We start from the raw sequence: 20,397 nt of genomic DNA, 5'->3' as shown, positions 1-20,397 counted from the left end.
AGCAATGTATGTCTCAGGTGGGACTCTGAAGAGCTGTCAGTTTTATTTGTTGGTTATTGTTTTTTTTTCATTTACAGATTATCTGAAGACTTGAGCTACAGGAGTGGTGTGGAAATCATATATTCTGCAAAGACTTTTCCCTTAAAGGCAAGCTCACAGTGTAAAAGGTCTCCCAGGCTCTGTGGAGGGCTGGCAGCAGCTTCTGAGCGACAGCCAAAAATATGTTCTTGAAGCCGTGTTTCCACACTGATGGCACTACAACAGAGGCAGCTCCGCTAGAGACGGAGCAGGCAAACCCACGCTTTGGCAGGATGGAGAGATCTGCCTGCCTAGACGTAAGGGTAGCTGTCATCTTTGCCGGTTTATTTGTCTTCGCCTAAGGCAGCGATAGGAATTATGTTCATACGGCAAATAAAAATAGTCCTAGAAAATATATCCTAGGTCTTTATCCTCTCGCTTTTATCTTACTCAAGAGTTATCCGCATTGCTTTGGAAAGCCGATACTCTCTGAACACAGCACAAGCCCTGTGAAGTGTTGGGTGCTGGGAAGGCGACTGGTTGCCGCATAGTTACAAGTGCTGCAGAGAGGGAAGGGGAAGAGAAACCCCCTGAACTTTCCACTGTTTCAGTCCTGCTTTAGCTGCCGTGGGTTTAGCACCCTTTTCAGCTGGGGCCAAGCAGAGGTTTCAAATGACTCGTGCAAACGAACTAAAGTTTCAGGGGAGCACATGCCTGGGAGGACATTCTCTTCTACCTAGCTAATTCCCAAAATATAATCGGCAGGCAGCGGCTGAGCCGAGGGAGCCTCTCGCATGTGCGGCGCTTTACCCTGCCGGTTGACCTAGTTGTTGATGCAGGGAGTCACACACAATGCCAAGCCTGTTCAGTCACTGCAGATTTCTTCGCGCAAACAAGCAAGCAAGAAATTAAAGAAAAGCTTCTGCCCTGCTGATAAGCTTTGAGGGACACATAGGCCTTGTTTGTTTGGTTCGGGGTTTGGTTTGGCCTTTCTTTGAACCCAGTTAAGATGGAAAGCTGTAGTAAGCTTCAGCGCAGCGCAGGAGGCCAGAGGAGGCTGACCCACAGCTCCCCCGGCCATTGGGGCTTGCAAGAGCTGACACGGCATTGGTCCTGCTCCGTATGTCATGTCCTCCGATGCCCTGGAAGTGTTTGCTCTGTCATGCTGGTGTCTTAGTTGGAGAGATGAAAGGAAAGGCTGAAACAGTCTGTGTTATAACACACCCTAGTCAAAGGCATTTCTGCGAGACAAGCAGCATCAGTGACGTTTCCGTGCCTGCCTATCTATGATTTCCATATCACTGAACATTAAAGACACCGTGAGGAACATTAAAGGGACCTGAATTTCAGAGGAAAAGTGTGTAGCAGCTTGCGATGAGTTGCTCTGTAAGGACTACATCATCCTTAAAGGATCAGCTGTGAACTTACAAGTGGTGGTCTAGATCCTTTTCATTTCCAAAAGCACACAAATATAAAACTTGTCCTGTGCTTGCAAATACAGCTTGCACTAGTCATATGTATTTTAGGACCATGTCATGTAAGTATTTTGGGATGGAATTAAAAAATAATTTCAGTGATATTCAGAAAATTCTTTTCAGAAATAAAACTTTCTTTTCAGAATCAGTCATGGTCCATGAAGCGTAGGAGCTTGTGGTAACTTACGGTGATGCTAGAGGAACCTGCTGCCCTTCAGAAGCGCAGCTTGATGCTGGAGGAAGCCTATGTTTTTACCTGTAATATGGATATGCAGAAACTCATTTTATGCTCTATTTTGAAAGATTATTTGTGAACACTTTAAAAACTGAGGACAGGATTTACAATGCACATAGTGAGAAGATGGTTCTTTGCTCAGCAGTATGATTGCCCAAAAAGCCAGGCACTCTGCTGGTTCATTTGTTGCCCTGATCTTTTTCAGAATATTTTCATCAGGGTATCTTCTTGTTTAAAATATTTCTTCAGGCAGAGGGAAGTGGGCCAATCGTTGTATTTTATTACAAAGAAGTCCCATGAATACCCCTTCTCAGTTTGGCTATACTTATGAGGTGAGTTCTGTGTATGCCCTGTGGCATTGGGTAGAAGACTACAACACATGGATAATGTTCAGGGCAGTGATGCTTTAGATGTGTAACTGTGATAAGCTGGAGGCAAATAAAGCTGATCTGCATACAAAATATTCTCTTAATGAAAAGGCAGATGAAGGAAGGCAGATCTTGCTCTGTTACAGCTACATTTTTCAGGATCCTAAAGAAGATCACACACTGTTTCTGCAATACTTTTTTGTGAGAAATTAATGCTCTGGAAACCATTCTTCCTATAAAAGATGCCAGAGTGGATGGAACTGCATAAAGAATCTCCTTGTCACCAGCAGGACAGAACTGCTTTTTATTTGTAATGTATTACACTGCGTAAATGTTAATGGTCCACAAGTACTGGAGCCTAACCTTCTGAACCAGATCCAAGGACTCCAGGTGTTATCGTGGTGGTGCCTCCACCAGCTTCGAAGCAAAGTCTTCTACTTCAGCAGCTCCACTGTGCTGGCTCGTGTTCAGAGCCTGGGGGCTCAGCTCAGTCCCACAGACCTACTTTTCCTACACAATTCGTTACTATCCTCGCATGCCCTTGCAACACAATTGCACAACCACAGCAAAGGTTTGTGTTCTCCATGACAGTGCTGTCAACAAAAGGTCTCTTTGCAGAGCTTTCAGGTCATATTCTCAGAGATCTGCACTGGAACAAGGTCCCCAGGGAAGTGGTCATGGTCCCAAGCCTGTCAGTAGTCAAGAATAGTTTGGATAACGCCCATAGATATATGATTTAACTTTTAGGTTGCTCTGTGTGGAGTTGGGAGTTGGACTCAGTGATCCTCATGGGTTCCTTCCAGCTCAGGATATTGTGTGATTCTTGATTCGAGTGATTTCTACTTTTCCCACTTTCTGATATGTGACTACGAGAATATTAGAGCAACAGTTTGGTGAAAACTTTAAGATCCCTGGGTGCAGGAAATAAGAATAGAAGGGGACTTAGGCTTTTTTTTTTTTTTTTTTAGCTTTTAATCATACACAAAATGCCAAATAATGTTGCTCATTTACTATGCAATAGAAGTATCATCTGCTAGAGAAGGACAAACAAAGAAGCTAATATGCAAACTCAAGCTGTCCTCCAGCGCGTGTTACAATGACTGGTCGGATTTCTACAATCTGCCTCCTCTGCTCTTGTGACTTTATTCTGTCGTGGAAGGCTCTACTCAATTGTAAGTGCCAGTAACTGATTAATGGCCCGCTGGAGCCTGGATGCACACCGTTTTCAGGATAAGCCCCAAAGTGCCAGCAGCAGCAGCTGGCCGAGGGCCGGCAGTGAGAAGAGGTGTCCCTCCGTCTGTAAAGAAAATCATGAGGCGTGAATAGTGGATCAAACCAGAGCCATTGCAATATCTTATGCAATGCTTTTAAAAGGGCATTTATTATAATACGAATATGGAAATCTCTTTCATTATTTTTCCCCTGGAGATGTGTATTAAAACGTATAAAAACATTTGTGGCTTCTTGTATTTTTTCATTTGCAGAGCTCATTCCTAGAGCGGGGCTTTTTACCCTGTGATCCTCTTCAGCACAGGATCTAGCAAGAGGGTACTTACTCTGCACCTCCAGTGACGGAGAAGGCACCATTTGTTTTATGGGAGGAGGCAGCCGCAAGGTTTAGGTTTCTTCCTAACAGCTCGGTAGCTGCATTACAAATCAGACCACCACTTACATTGCCCATATTTACATAGTCTAAATATCACTGAAGAACGTAGGCTGCAAGAATTTGGGCCTAAAAGCGTCACAGAAATTCCTTTATCTCCGTTCTTGCAATGCATAAGAAAAGCCTAGTTGTGGTAAAATGCTCTTTGCTGCAAATTTTAAGCACAATTAAAATTCAAGGTACGAATCTGGAAATGATTCAAAGAAGGATTTCTGTTCTGGGGTTCTTTGAATTAATTCTTTGCACATAATCTGTAGCCATTAAGTCCTCAGTATTGGTCTCATATATGTATGAAACTGTGATTGCCCCGTTGTGAACCAAAGCAATGCTTTCATTCAACGTAGAGGATTGAGATGATGCTTATTATCACATTGTTGTGGATACCACTGAAATAGCTTTTATTAAATTAACCACTTCAGGAAAGAGGTATTATGTGATTGGACTTAGCAAAATGAGTTATTTCTCCATGATCTGTTTATAACCTGATGGCTTGCAAGAGATGAAGCTGAAAAATAAGACAATTATATCTGCAATTAGCACCACACATCTGAAGGATACCTTGAACTTGGGCTTCTATTATATCTGGAGTTGTTATGACAAGTTTAACTGCTGTGAGGCCTTTCAGGCCAAATCCTATTTGAATAATGGTGATAGTAAAATCAATGTATATGAAGCTTCTGTAAAATTACTCTGCTGAATTTGGGCAGCTAGGATCCCCTATGCTTCAGTATGAATTTTCTGGAAAATATTTCTCTTTCTTCAGAAGCACAAGCATTCCCACTAGCTCCATCTGCAAACTCTTTTCCCGCAGTGAGTTGTAACTTTCACCTAATTGAATGAACGGATCCATATTTGTTTGCAGAGGTTTGGACAGCTTATACCCCATGTGTAGGACTTTTTAACCTAAATCACTGCAAAAGAGGAATTTAAATTTTTGAAGGGTCACCAATTCCAACTGCAATTTCAGGGTCCCTCTGATCTTTCCCAGCCCCCCAAAGGTATACAAAACACAATTTAGTTCTTTGAAATTTGGTATGCTTCTTTCCAAAGAGCCTACGTGGTGATGAGGAGATGTGAACGACTGACTGTTAATGCATTCTCTGCTTCATATTTCATTTCCTAAAGTACTGCATATAGTCCAGTTGATTTTGCAATTATTGCAGTGGACACTAATATTGCAGGGGTTTCATCATTATTATTTCAATCATGTTATTTTAAATAGTGTTCCGGTATGTTAAATTCTTGGCAAGGAGTCTCTGTAGCTCATCGTTCTTCCTCTCACAGCTTAGTTGCTTCAGTTGATGCCGTGACTGCCATTACAGTGACACTTTCAGAGCATCACTCAAGCACATTAATGCAGCTTTAATTACTGATACAGTTACTCTGCCAATACACAAGCTCCACTGTACCATCCAGATAATTCTTCATGGGCATTTATGTTTATGTATTTACCCACAGCACAACATCACTTGACCTTTAGTAAAGTTTGTTGCTGTATCTCTCTGTATCACGCTCCATACATTCTGCTCAAAATTTATTCCTCACAGGTTTAAAAGCCATCATTTCCGCTGTCTTATTACGAAAATCTGAACCTCTGCTTTGGGGTTTGGGTTGACTTTTTCCTTTTTATTTTACCCTGCAGCTTCTTTGGAATATCAGGATTCTGGTCCGCCTACAAACCCTAAGCAGTTAAATATAACTTCGGGCAGTTTTTCTGATTAAGGGCATGATTTCAGGTTGCTCATTATGACAGCCTTGCAGTACCAGTTGTTATCTGGCATGGGTCAGTATATATCTTAGTATTTTTGTTGCAATCTCACTCATTTATTCTCTGTTCTGCGAGTTCTGGAAGCTTAACATGTCATTAGTATTCTTTGTGGTCTTTTGAAAAATATCAGCTGAATCATTCTAACACAAGGAAAATGGGTACCTCTCAAAATTTGCCTCAAGTTTCCCTCCTATTAGGGCATGCAAACTATGTGAAAACTTCATTTTTGGCTTGAGCCAAAAGCAGTTGCACGTAGAGCTGAACATTAGTGAAAACTAATTACGCTGTCCTCAGCTTCCCGGCAGTGGAAGAAAAGAGGAGTTATCAGAGGAGGATGAGCCAAGAGGATGACCTGGTTTTCCAACGTTGTGCACAGAGAGAGACATAAGCTGTGGCTGATGAGGAATGCTAATGGTATCATGCAGCTGGCATCTCGCACTAAAGCCGGCAGCCGCAGTGACAGCTTGGTACCGCCAGCGGAAGAAATCAGCACCCGTCTTGCGGGAAGCGGGGCTGCGGGATTTCTCATCAGTTGCTGCCTAAGGGGTTTCACTGCGGCACTTTATTATTACCTCTGTTTTATACCGCACTCATTGGGTCATTAAGGATGCTGTGTGAACGTGTGATTTCAGTCTCCCACATGGGACTCTGGCGAACAGAAATGGTACGTGGGCCCCACGGCTTTGTGTTGTCACCATCCCATAGAATCTCATCTAAGGTGTGGCAGGAAGAAACAATTTGCAGACAGCAGCAGGAACCATGTCTGCTTCCCACGATTTGCACCTTATTTTTCACACTGCAGAAATCCTACCTCACACTGTCACATTCCCGTCTCCTTCCTTCTCCACAGCCCCAGGTTCTCCCCATATCCTCTAACGCCCCTTGCCCATGGTAGCCTGCCAAGGGCCAGGGAGGAGGCAGTGCTGCGGCTGGTCCAAGCCATTGCTGTCCAGCTAAACAGAGCAGGTGACCCCTGATCTCCCGCTGATGCTCATCTCGGTGCAAGCAGCCACTCTGCTGCAGGCAGAAACAACGAGCAGAATGTGAGTTTTATCAGAAGAAGACTCTATTTGCTATATAAATCCTTTTTACCTGGAAGAAAAAGCTGAAGGCAAGACCTGCTGCAGGTGGGACTTTTAACAGGACTCCCTAGAAAAAGACAGGAGCTACCCTGGATAAATGCAGAGACTCTGGAGTGCTAAAATCACAGAGCTGTATCCAACCAGAGCGAAGGGTAATGTATAGTGAACATGATGGATTGCCCTTGCTGCAATGATAGACTGCTACTATCGGTATCTGTGGCCTTCCTTCAAACTGAAAAATAAGAAGCTGTCCAACACTTTCCAGTATTCCTGTTGGAAAACTGAAGTTTAGAAGTCATGTATCATCTGTCAAAAATCTTTATGAATCTTGCTGTGATAAACGCAGGGGTGATGGATACATACTACGGAGTTTTGCGGCAGAGAAGCAGAGCATGCCTGAGCCCAGTCATGCAGAGTTTGTCGAGGGCTCTTTTATCAAGACAGAGAACCTCAAGGAAATGTTACCCCAGCCAAAAGGCTGGCAGGAGACAGGATGTCATCTGGATGATGGGAATTCTTCTGACCAGAATTTAGAAAGCATACTGCTTACAGAGACAATAATGGGACAGAGCTTTGGAGTAAAGGGTACCAAAGAGCAGCATCTTAGCTGTGGTCCTGCAAGTGACCCCTGTCAAATCCCCCTGTTGTGGTTGCCATTTTTATTCGAGGTGAACAGATTTATGAACACATTGTATGGAGAGCAGAGTAAGAAGGATGATTTGAATGTCTAGTCCATTTCTTTTTCTCCTCAGGAAAAGTGCTAAGATGCCCTTACATCTCTGTTCCTATGTAGTCCTTGGCAGAAGGGACAATCCATCATTGCTCATTTTTAGGATTTTACTGAGAACAATATAGTATTGGGGTATTTTTTAGTGTTCATCATGAAACACTGGTACATTTTCTGAGTTTGCCTTTATCCCTATTGATCACTTCTTCTTATCATCTTCAGAGGGATTAAACTGCTGAGAAGAGTCTCCTGCACAACAAAGACCAAGAAACATGGAGGTCAGACAATGGGGGAAGGTACTAGGATAAGAAAAAATCGCTCGGGAATTAAATAAATAGAAGGGAGAAGAAACATAAGGGAAATTGCAGAGCTGTGCCTGGTGGGGCTGCAGCCAGGCACAGGTGGAAGGGAAGGGAGGAAGGACTGGGAGAGCAAAGGGGGCTTGGGGAGGGGTCAGGTGAGTGTGTGTTGGGTGACTGGGGCAAAGCACCCTGACGTAGGTGGTCCAGGGCCTGGCTTGTCATTATTAAGGTAACCACAGAAAGGGGGATTAAATCCCACCTTCTGTAACCCCTCATGTTATGGAAGGAAAGAATTTTCTCTAAGTGAGAACCACAATTTGCTGTGCCTGCATTATTTTGAAGTCTGGAATAAAACAAATCAAGGTTGGACAGACCTGTCCTTTCATGGCAGGAGGAAATTTGAATATGGGTGAAAAATATGAAGAAATTATTTCTTTTATAAATCTTACAGTTGAATTTTAAAAGTCCCTTTGGTAATTTTGTGTTGCTCCTTTTTTGTTAAAGACTTCAGGCTGTCAGTGTAGTGTGCCACACTAAAAAGCTCAATATTCTTTCCACTGTAGCATTTAACTCTACTGGAAGACTTTCCGCAGTCTTGGAGATCTGGTATTTTTTGTGTACCCTGCTTTTGCCACTGTGGAATTTCAACAGGCATCAAAATATCAAAGCCTGACATTCACAAGGTAGCTTTAATACCTTGCAGAAATGGTAAAATTTGGGCAAGACACTTTTCCTCAAGTCCAGGCACTTACGTTTTCAGCCAAAATATGATTTCAGGGATCAGGTGCTTTGCTGCTACCTCTTTTCAGCTTATTTTGTAAGGCACTTACATTCCTCAACTGGATTAGGTCCACATGAAGAAGGCATATACTGAGGGAAAGGGGTGATAATGGAAATGTAGAGTGCAGAGCAGTTGAGTAAGCTCCATGGCAAGCAATGTGGCAGTTTGAGGGCTAACAATTCATAGGACCACATATTTGTATTCTCAGGAACTATTATCTTCATTAATTTGCAATTACCATGATAAGCTCATGATAAATTTCAGGGGAAAAAAAAAAGTAATCATTGTCTTGTTAACACTTAGAAGAGGCATTATATTAAAAATGCTGTAAGTACATTTAAATTCAGACATTTTCCTTAAGATTATCTATTCATTAAGTGACTGTAAATCACTAAGAGGCAGCATAATTAAGTTTTTTGTTATTTATGTAATGATGAGTAATCCATACAAAATTCTTGCAGTTTAAGATCTCTTTGTGAAAGTGATGACTTGGGCATTGACAAGGATTTATTAGATGAAACTCATTCATGGAATGACTTTTTTCTAGACTTCAATATTGCAATTTGAAACTTATCAGTTTGCTGCGGTTTATGATATATTAGACTTGTTAAATGCAAGAGTATAACCATTAGCTTTGGATAATAAATGGTCTGTTGTAAGAAATAATTTAGCATATCATCAAAGCAAATAGTAGAACTAATTGCATTCCATTTATCATTGGCCATGTCAAATCTGGTGTGGTATTTAAAAGCAAACTTTGTCTGAGAATTAAATGGAAGTCATTGACATTGATTATGCTTATGATTGTGTTTACATGTGGTAAAATCTCAGAAACACAGTCCCTAGATATCATTACAATAATTCATTTAAACTCCGCTTCAGTTACAGAAAATGGTAAACATTTCTTTGGCTTCTCAGGGTAAGCCTAAGCCCAAAGTGCTGCTCCATAACTAGAAAAATATTGGGATGTCCTGAGTAAAGGACCATCTGGGAGGTGGTTACCTTAAGTACATGCTGCTTTAGGCATTTCTTCCCCATGATGGATGGGCAGCCATCTCCCCCTCCAGCTCCAACAGCACCTGAGCTGATGTGGGCATCCAGCTCAGCCGTGGGACTGCAGCAGCCTCCCAGATGCGTGCTGAGTCCCTGCCCCGCACTGCCAGGCAGTGAAGAGGGAAAACAAATTCTAAATTATGCAAGAAAACTATATATAACAAGAAAGATTTTTATTTTTTTTTTTAATTTCAGGAATGAACAGCAATTATCTACCCCTTTGGAAAACCGCCTTTAACGAAAAGCCCGAATCCCAGTGTTGGAGCATCAGGCAAAATTAATGGCCCAAGACTAGTTTCAGTGGTGTTTTTCTTGAGCAGATGGCAGGGTAAGCAGGCAGGGAGCAGCCACTGCAGTGTGCTTACTGGTACCAGTAACAGCTCCTCGAATCAGACCATCTCTGTCCTTGCAAAGGCTGAGCTTGCAGGGGCTGGGCACGTTGCTGTGCCCTGGCCTGGGAGCTCTCTGCGGCAAGGTCAGCAGAAGAGACACGGCCCCAGCAGGAGGCCGGGACCCCCCGAGGACTGCCCAGGGGTGAAGGCTGGGCTCAGCCCAGCAGCTCTCAACAGCTCGGTCCTCCTGGTCTGCAACCCAGTGGGGCCCTGACTGCAGCCCCTGCTGTCCTGGGGGCTTCCTGGCTGTGCATGACCCCACCGCCCCACATGACGTCTTCCTTGGTGCCTTGCCTTGGGGTTCTGGAGATGTTAACACCAGTTGAGATCTTCTTGCTTAGCACTTCTGGTTTGAGTGTGCACACTGGGCCGTACATTCTTGCTGCTGAAATGGGGCATGAGAAAGAGGACGGGTTACTAACCAGAAGACACTGCCCCAGCCTTGCCTGGTGCTCGCTTCATGGTCAGCTTTCATTTGCGTTTCGAGCTGGTCAGATTTGGAAGGTCCTGACTATTTTGGCCCGCTGCAAGGAAATGGAGCGTAATAAAAATAACCCAGCCCTGGCTGCCTTGCTCTGCTAACTTTCCTGTCGGTTCTGCAAATCTGGCTGGCAGTAGCCAAGGCAGGGGATAGCACCGACACAGTATCCTGAGCAGATCATATCCGTAGCTACTGTTTCACTTCCAGCAGTGCTACGCCTGATCCAGGACATTGCCCCAGGTTCTTGAGCAAACCCTGGCTGAAGTCCTAAACAGGATGGGTTGGCTCAGGGAATCTTAATGGCAACAAAATCAAAAATGGATTGCCTTTCCCATTTTTGAGGGCCACAGAAACACTGAGCCTGAAAAAAGAAATGGCAAGCTACAAATCTTAGAGTTAAGAGCCGGCCCCGAGAGGGAAAGAGCGCCAGGTACACAAACACAGTCTCCTAGAGATGAAGGTCAAACGGTTTTGCATACAACTAGAGACCCAAATGTGTGTTGACAGATGACCCCGAGTACCGACAGCATGGCTACTGCGGTGGTCTGACAACCAAAACTCGAGTCCAGAGCCTGTGCATCCCTATATGTACGTGACGTGGATCCTGCAGATCCTACTGTGTGCTCTTAACTGCGTTACAGGGGCAATTGTCCCATGCTGGTCACTGCTGCCAGCCTATTCTCTATGGGGTTTCTGGTTTTCATTAGGGAAAAAAAAAAAAAAAAGTTCTTTTAGAAAAGGTCTGTTGACTTCTAAGTGAAAAACGCCCGTGTTACAGAAAATTCAAACGCAGAGTGAAGGTAGTAGTGCCACATTCTGCTCATCTTCCTCCTGCTAACATTAGCAACTCTATTCATGCAAGCTAAGTAAACAGGATTTACTTTAAATGGGTCAAATATTTTTATTCAAATGTGTTGTCACTTGCTTTGAGAGCAGTGAGTTTGCTAATGTCTTGTCTGTCTAAGAGTCCTGCCCCTTGGGAAAGGCCTCTGACTTGACTTGTAGTTCTCCCACACCAAAGATGTGCGAGAGAACGTTGTCAATGATACAGAAAATGCAGGGGCACATTTGGAGTGCAATCTCAAGAGACCACTTTCCTTCTCGCTGCTCTTGGATGACAAGGGGGAGATCACCACCACCTCTCAGAGCCGGGAGGGTGATGAAAGACATTGACAAGTGGAAAGTGCTTCTCCAGGGGTTAGCTGGAAATCTTCCTCTTGAAGACTGCGAGTCTTCACTCTCGACGAAACGCCCTACCAGCCAGGGGAAGTCCAGCAAAATTGGGGGCTGCCAGGGGACACTGAGTCTAGAAATCACGAGAAGAACATGTGCACGTTCAGAAAGCTGGAAGGTGACTGACAAGAACCAGCAAGCCAAGCAGCCTGAAAACACCCTTAAACATTGCATAGGGCCAGGACCACGTTTGGGGAAGGCTACTTACACAAGAATTACAGGGCTGAGAATAAACATCCAGGAACAAAAGCCCCTTGCAAATGCAACAAACAACAACAAAGAGAGTATTCATTCCAAAAGAGTTAATGAAAAGAATCTCCCCGTTTGGTAACCACCAGTAACAGCACATGATATGCATATTTTTAACTTCCTTGCATGGTACACAGACCACTTTATCCCGCTTTAGTGTTTGGTCTGTTGCATTTACAAGTCGATATAGTCTTATCGCTGTTGACTGGTTCACTCTTCTGGGAACCACCGCCTCCTGTTTATCCGCAGAGGGGAAACCCCCCCATGCCTCTTCTCCGATCCAGAGATATTTGTAATGAGAAATGATAAATTCCACAGAGGCCTAACCCTCAGCCTCCATCTGATCCTTCAGGTTTTAGTGATGATCCATGACACGTTGATACTGGGAACTGGAGTGTGAGTGATTAATACACAAGTCATTATCTACCACAGAATAAGCCCAAGCTTATTGGACTGGGCTGGACTTGGGCACATTTCCTAACAGTAAAAACTCCACGCCCTGTTGCAGATACTTAAAGCTTCTGAGTCTTCTTTAGCAGTTAATGTGGCATAGGCATGCAGGTCGCCAGACTCTCAAGTAATGCTCATATTTGAATATACTTTTCAATAGTCCTTATTTGATATGTCAGATATTTAGTTCATGGTCATTTTCTTTCAGTCTCTGTCCACCCAGTCTACATTTTTTGCAGGTGAAAATACTCTAGCATTGGACTGATAGGAGACTGCAGCTGTAAAAAGCAAAACTGGGCTTCTGATATATTGCTGGATACCCCTGAAACAGGATTGAATTTTCTCTTGCTCTTTCCTTTTACCTTTGATTTTGTAAACCAACCCCGACTTAATTTTACTTACGTGTGCTATCTTTATATACTGCTTTGAGCTGCTGCTTCCATTAATTTTCCATGTGTGACACCACCCCATGGGCATCTATAGAAGCTAAGTCAGTCAAAATAATGCTGGTATATACACCTTTTTTAATCTTTCCTTTGTGTAAATGACTTAGCATGAGATCGATTCTGTAACTATTCTGTGTAAAAATTACACTTAAACTTACTCTTCTTCCAAAGCTAAACTAATCCATAGTAGGAAGTTGGGACCTTATTTTTGCCCCAGTTGTTTTGATCACGCAAATGATTCAGTAAATATAGGTGAGAGGTGACTGCTCCATGTGAGTTAAGGCAGAGGTGTCTTTCCACCCACCACCTCTGGGCTTTTAATAATTATGAATCATTCCTCCCGCTGGTTATCAGTATTTCTGTCAACTGGACAGCAACAGTGATAACTCCAAAGTATGCAGCCATGTAAAAGGTCTGAAGATCAGAGTATCAATTGATACTAATTCCACAAGGTCCTGTTTATACTGGTTGTTTTATTAAAAAGAGAGACTATTTGAACTCTAGTATTTCTGCAGCACTGTGGGCACGAGGGACCCAGCGCTGGCACAGTCTTCATTTTCCTTTTCTTGTGCCTCTGCCCTGTGCATGAGCATTCCTGCCCACGCAGCTCAGACAAAAATGCAATTTGGGACTGACTCTTTCCTCCCACTCCCACAGCTGGGTGCTCTGGCTGGACAGGTACAGACTGTCAGCTGTACCTGGCACTGAGTGACACCGCCTGTAACAGGAGCCAGGAGAGGGACCACATTGTCAACCTCAAGCATTCAGAAACTGAAGCAACCTTTTCCCTACATCTAAAGATGGATCATTACCTCTTTTGCACTGAGTTTTCTGTAGCTAGGGACATTTTATTCTCAATGGATTTTATTCTCAATTCCTGCATAATCACACAATTCCTGCACAATCACACAATTCCTGCACCTGAGGCTTTAAGAAAAAAACACCAACTGCTGCAGGAGTTGGCAGCAGTGGTGGAAGAGGAAGAGGAGATGGAGGAGGAAATAATCTCATTCTCTCACCTGCAGGAGCGGAATCCGACCCTGCTGCTGACTCCTGGTGATAGAGGGTGCATCAGAGAGGGAGAGGAAATGGGAGAACCAGAGGAGAGAAGAGGTAGCCTGTAGGAAGACATAAAGAGAAGGAAATACTTGGGATTAGTGGGGAAGGTCATGGGGCTGTGCAGCCTCCAGACATCTGTCCAAACCAATTTGAAGCTCCTGACCGCTGGGTTGCCTCGCCAGCGACTATTTTTTGCACTCCAAAAGACGAGGTGAGGAAGGGTGTCTTTCCTGCTCCGGTTTATCTGCGTCATAGGGATAACACCTGATTTTGTCTACATCCAATTGTGAACCGTGCTGAAAAGAAAATGTGGAGGCGAAAAAAAAAAACAAGGAATGTTGGAAGTAAAGGGAACTCAGGGCTGGACACATATTTTGTGCTCTACTGCCTTTTCATCTTTGGAGAACAAAACGTGAATTGTTACTCTAGTAATCTATGGAATATATTGTGTGTATGGAGCCATACAAAGTTAGGAATCCAAGGGTTAAAACTGAGTGTGGAGAAATGTTAATGAGGCAGAAGGTAATTTTATGACAGCTTTTTTACATTTTGCCTCTCCAGACAAAACAGGACTGCTGTTTTGTGTAGCACTATACTAAAAATATCTATACATTGAGCTGTGGCATCATATTTCTAGTTCTATGTTAGTATCACCAGCGGTAGGGGAAATGCTGCATAAAGCATTCATCCATCAGTTTTTTCCCATTTTGTATATAGTGACTACACAGTTGAGTCTTGTACTCTCCCAAACAGTGTGCCACTCTTTTTTTTTCCAGTAGATTTGAGAGGATGAAGTTTATGTTTCTGTTTTCAAGTGTTGCTTCCTCACTACTAGCAGGAAATCCTCCCTCCCTCCACACGTTTTTAAAATAGCTGACAGTGCCCCCAATTAATTGCATATCAAACTGAAGTTTTTTTTCCTGTCCTACGTGACTGTCCTCCCCTCTTAAATAGTCCATCTGTTTTCTTACTTGCAATACGAATAGTAAAAACATCCCCTACCTACCAAAGCAAAAACTCCTCTGGGAAGATGAATGTAGATGAGGTGGCAGTAAATGATGTGGCAGTTACATCAACCATATACTGCTGGGATATCTTCGGATATTACCATCAGGAGACATCTAAGAACACAGATAAAATACATCGTTCTACACAGAAAAAGTATAGGCTTATTCTTTGCCTCTTCCTGGATCACTTTTTGGCTGCATCTGAATGCCTCCAAACCAGTCAAGTCCTTTTCCTAGTTTAAATCCCTTCCAAAAATGTGTTTTAAAAAAAAAATCTACCTTCCCAAAGAATGCAGCTTTCTGGATTGCTCCTCTGCATATATCACTATAACCTTTGTCCTCCCCTCTAGCCCTTCCTTCTTTCTTTGCCTGTTAATGATTCACATTTATTGTGCCGTGTCCAAGCTCTGCCTAAATCTCTCTTCCTATCTCTCTATACCTTTGGTTTGGTGTTTTTTTTTTATATACTCTGCACTTGCATTCTGGAATAGGAACCCAAACGAACAGGTAAGTCACTAATGAAGGGTGCAATACAGAACATACCTGAGAAAACAGCAGTGTAAACCACTCCATTTTTAGTCCTCAGTGCGTGCAGGGTTTGTTGTAAACGTATGAGAGGACTTCTGACTTTCTGATCAACGTGCCTGCTCTTACGGACTTCATCCATAACCTACTAACGCTGTTATCAGGAAAGATGAGACACTGTAATGAGACTGCATATATTTGTCAGTTCACTTCCTCCTCATTTAAAATGAATTGCAGAAGAGAAGGTGACAACAGATGAAAAGAATAAACTCCATCCCTGCATGCGGTGAACCTCAGTCTCATTTTATTTTTGAAGAGCTGACAGGTGTGTATCTATTCACTGCTTTTCTAAATTCCCTCTGCTATAAAACTAAACAGACCCAGCTTAGCTTTGGGGAAAAAAAATAGCCAAACTGTACTAACGTACATTTTTAAAAAGAAAATTAATGTGCCCTGTGATGAACAATTACTTTCCAGAACATCTTTTCGTGGGTTGCAGTGAAATGGATAACTACATAATTTTTTGTCCAGAAAGAATTATGACTACTGGAATGAGTTTTTTTTTTAAAAACCAGCCCTGTGTGCTTTGGTAAAGTTGGCATGGCAGGCTGGGGCTGGCAGATCAGGGTTCATCCTCAGCTCCACCATGGAACAATTCTGTGACCTTTAACTGAGGGACCTGATCCCCGAGCGGCTGAAAAGCACTAAAGGCTTTGGGGCGTGCTGAGGATGTCCACGCCTCAGTGAAACTCTGTGCACAAACAGATGGCTCAGCTAAAGCCTTCAACTCACCTCTTTACTTGCGGGAGCCTTGAAGGCCTGGAATTCGTGAAAGACTGAGGCTTGCCAGGTAGGCAATGTGACCATTCTCCTCCAGTGAGCGTTACTAATCAATGCTCAGCGAACCTGCATGAGTTATTAGGCTGTTGTTAACTCGGTGAACGAGGCTTCTGACCAGCCGTAAAGACCTGGCTTCTTTTCCCACCTGCTCCAAGCCGCAGCGACCCAGGACGGGTCCTGGTTCTGCAGAAGCCATCACTGACACACGGATTCGAGTGGCCATATGGACTCACCTACGAGCAACCGCCTGCCCTGGACCCTGAGGGACTCCTTTAGCTGCCTCTCCCGCAGCACCCCGCCGGGGACACCAGCCTGGCCGGGCGGGTCGCGTCCCCCGGGCCCAGCCCGCACCTGCCTCCGGCCCGGCCCGGCCCAGCGGCCGCCGCACCACCTCCATTTTGGCCGGCGGGCCCCGGGGCGCTGCGGCGGCGGCCGCCGTATCCTCCTGCCCGCCGGCGGCGCTCGGCGCATGCCCGCCGCGGCCCGCTGCCGCCGGGGAAGGGTGGTTTCGACAGCGGCGGCTCCCGCCCCGCGGTGCGCTGACGCGTGGCGCCGGTCCCTCCCCGCCCCTATAATAGCGCTGCCGGCGTCGGCCCCTTCTCCTCGCCTCGCCGCTCGTCTCACCGTTCGGTGGCTTCGCTCCCGCCTCCGCCCCCAGCTGCCGCAGCCCCGCGCCCTCGGCCCGCTCCGGCTCTGTCTCTCTCTGCCTGTGCCCTCTCGTCCCGGCGCTGCGCTGCGCTTCCCCCCGCCGGCCGCCCCCGCAGCCTATGGCCCTGGAAGGCGCCGCTGCCGCCGCCTGTATTTCTGCTGTAGGTTCCCACATCCCTCTTTAAAAATTCCGCCTAAAAAGAGAAGACGATTTACCAAATCTTTCGGGCCGTTATCTCACGTGAGTACCGGTGCCGGGGGTCCCGGCGCCCCCGGCCTCCCCGCCGGGCCGGGGGTCCCGCCGCGGGGGAGGCGGTGGGAGGGAGGGAGGGAGGTGGCGGCGACGCCCACCCTGAGCCCCGGAGTGGGCCGGGGCGTCCCTTGACACCGGCGGCGGGAGGGAGTGGAAGGAGATCTCCCCTCCCTGGGGCTTGCGGGGGGACGGGCCCTTGTTCTCCGCGGTGCAAGGAGGGGAAGGGGAGCGGTGGCGGCGGCACCCGGGAAGGGCGGAGGGGCGCCCGGCGGGCAGCACCGACGCCGTGGCGGTGCCGGGCGGGGAGGGGGGATGGGGCCGGTTCCTCCCGCTGCCCTTTCTCCGTTCGCCCGGCGGCGTGGGGCGAGACCGGCTGCCACCGGCGGCGGCAGATGGAGAGCGGCGGGATGACTCAGAGCCCAGGCTCCCCCTCTCCCCGCCGCGCAGCGAGGCGCCGGGCGATGCGGTGCCGCCGCCCGGGGAGCGGGCGGGCGCCGGGGCCCCCCGCACCCCGGAGGGCGGCGGTGGCGGCGGGCGGGAGGGGGTCAGCGGCCGCCGCGCTAACATGGCGGACAGCCCTGCGCGTGAGAGGCGGCGAAGCGGCAGGGGGAGGCCGGGGACCGGGGCGAGGGCTGCGCTGAGGCTGCCGTTCCCCTTTCTCCCCCGACTCCGCAGGGCGCGGGAGGGCGGCGGGGCCGCCGGCTCCGTGGGGAGCGGGAACGGGGGCTCGGCGGCCGCCCTAACATGGCGGATTCCCGCGGAGGGGGGCTGTGTGCTGTCTTCCCCCCTCAGTGCCCCGCGGTGGGAGACCCGTTCCCGCCGGGCGTTGCTGTCTCTCGCAGGGTGCCTCTTCCTGGGGAGGGGGCGAGGAGCGTCCCCGCCTGCACCCTTCGGGGAGAGGGGCTCCCGGCCCCCGGCGTGCCGGCCCCTCGCCCTGTGGCAGCTGCCGGGGCTCGGGAGCACTGGCTGCCGCGCAGGTCTGTCTCGGCGGATCCCTTCCCCCGGGGAGCTCCCTCAGGCCCGGGGGGAGCAGCTGTGTGACAGGCTTGGAGGCTAGCCTGGCCGGCGGGGGGGCAGAGAAGCCGGAGGAGTGCTGGTGGCACGGCCGCCGCGTCTCTCCTCGCCTGCTTCGCAGAGGCCATGTTGTGTCTCTGTAACCGTGGGCATCCATCCGGGCGCCCGCTGTCAGGCTCCTCTCTCCCCCTCACCTGAGCAGCGCCTGCCCGCGGCATCACCCCTCGGCATGGTGGACGGGGGGCACACCAAGAAGCAGGGTGGCAGCAAGAGTTGTCAGGGCATTGCACAAGCTGTCAGGGCATTGCACAAGTGACGCTTTCCAGGACAAGCGCCGGGATGACGGGGCAGATTGCCTTCACACAGAGGGACCAGTGGGTCCTCGGAAAGTGGAGCCCTTCCCTCCTATTAGCGCTCTCCTCCCTTTGCCAGGGATGTTTGCTGGTCGCCTCAAGGACGCACGTCTTCCCCCTCCCCGTGGTCAGTCTGTTCCTGTGGCAGTAGCAGGTTTGGTGCCACCAGCCCTTCTGGAAGTCTCTTGGTTGAGCCTCAGCCTCCTTGGCTTGGCTGCCTCTGCTGGTACCTGGGGTTCAGTTGGCCGCTGCCGTAGCGGTGGCTTTCAGAAAGTACGGAGAAGAGGGTGCAGTCGCTGCTCAGCGGCTGGCTGGGTGCGTGTGTGTAAAGCTGTGTAAACCCTGGGTGTCAGGGTGTCCTCTGTGTGTGTGTGTGTGCTCGCTGCCGTGCTGTTCCCGCTTTGGTGAGAGGTCAGCAGAGGTGCCCATCGCTGGTTATAGTGGTGGGAGGTTGGCAGAGGTGCCCGTCACTGGTTGCTGGGGAGCTGTAAGTGCGGTGCGGGGTTTCCTGCCTGTATAAGGGGGATGGTGCAAAGGCAGGCGCGTGGGGCAGCTGGCGTGGCAGAGGAGGATGCTCTTATGGCTCATTACTAGGCAGCACTGCAGGTCTTTTTCAGTCGGCAGTCTGGGCTTGTTCAGAGCCCAAGGAGATGCGTATCTGTGCTGGGAGGACCCCCATTGCGGCGAAGAGGGAAGAAAGTGAGCTTAAATCTTCTTTTGAGCCTTTCTGAAGTGCGTCTCCTGCAGTGCAAAATCCCGCACAGCCGACATGTGCGGGTAGGCAGGAGAAGCGCTGCATGTCAGACCTCTGCAGCAGCCTCCGGTGACCGAGCAGGATTTGGTTTTGTAGTCCCAGTCAATTATAGCCGCCCTGAAGGAAAACAACAGTGTGGCGGCCAATAAATCGGGTTAGACCTGCCTACCCTCCCAGCCAGATGTGGGGCTGGGTCTCCTGGGTGGTGGTGGGTTGGGGGGGGGGGGGGGGGGGGGGGAGTGCTACCCCACTTCTTCTGTCTCCACGCTGGCTGCTGGATTTTTGGCTCTGAGGATACTGCACTTGCCCACTATTCTTCCCTAGATAAACGTGGGAGGCAGCGGTGCTGGGGGGGAGGTGGGGGGCTGTGAATAATGGTGATGGTAGGAGGGGTTTGTTCCAGTCTGGACTGGTCCAGTCTAGTTCTTTCCTTCCTGTCACCGTGTGAACAATGCTGCTGCCGCCGTGGCTGATGCTTGCGACAACGCAGCCCCCTCCCCATGTGCTTCAGGCTGTGGTGAGCCCCCTCCCCGCCTGCTCTGCCTGCTGAGCCCCCCGCAGTCAGCCAGCCTGCTGGCCCCCCATCCCTCCTGCTGGGCATTGAGCTCTGGGGGATGATTGTTAAACCCCAGAAAAAGAGGGGTCTTTACAAGACTTTGGGAGGGGGAGGGTGGTATTCGTGTCCGAATGGCAATGGGGATGTTTCTCCCATGGGGACAGTGTTGCTGGAGGCAAGAGGCAGGCTTGCTGCCTTCCAGCTGGCCCCTGGGCAAGTGGCTTGTGCCTCTCGCTGGTCCCTGTGCTGGAAGGTTGGTGCAGGTGTGTGTTTGCAGCGGTGCTGGACTGTACGGTCTGGAAACGATTCCATCTCTCCAATTAAAGGAGAGACAGAGTGCTCTGGAAGGGAATTAAGACCATCCCTTCCTGAAAGGAAGGCTTAATTGTGTAATGGACTAATTTGGGTGTAATGGCAAATTTTGGTTTGAAATGCTGTTCATGTAGTGCAGGAGCAAGAGTGTGGTTGACGGGAGAATTCCTCAGGGACCTGTGCTCCCTTTGGGACCTGCTCTCCCCTGGGGACCTCCTCGCCACAACACCCTGGCCCTAATCTGGAAAGGCCTTCTGTAACAGAAGAATAGCTGGGGTTTTTTGTGGACCAGAGTATCTTCACTGCCTCTGAGTCTGTCAGCTGGTGTAAATATGTGAGGTCATCGTATTGCT

At 47.9% G+C, this 20,397-nt stretch overlaps 1 protein-coding gene across 1 annotated transcript in view; it reads left to right on the top strand.

Annotated features, from left to right (window-relative positions):
- Nucleotides 1-16,754: 16,754 nt before the first annotated feature.
- AZIN1 (antizyme inhibitor 1) overlaps nt 16,755-20,397 on the top strand; it is a 28,688-nt gene continuing 25,045 nt past the window's right edge. The window contains exon 1 of the mRNA XM_074146032.1: nt 16,755-17,043. The gene's annotated coding sequence lies outside the window, so the exon portion shown is untranslated. The remainder of the gene's footprint in view (nt 17,044-20,397) is intronic.

The sequence above is a fragment of the Numenius arquata genome, chromosome 3 (assembly GCF_964106895.1).
Source record: "Numenius arquata chromosome 3, bNumArq3.hap1.1, whole genome shotgun sequence".
Taxonomy (NCBI): domain Eukaryota; kingdom Metazoa; phylum Chordata; class Aves; order Charadriiformes; family Scolopacidae; genus Numenius; species Numenius arquata.
The sequence above is the reverse complement of the archived record's forward strand: the minus strand, read 5'-3'. Positions and strand labels throughout refer to the sequence as shown.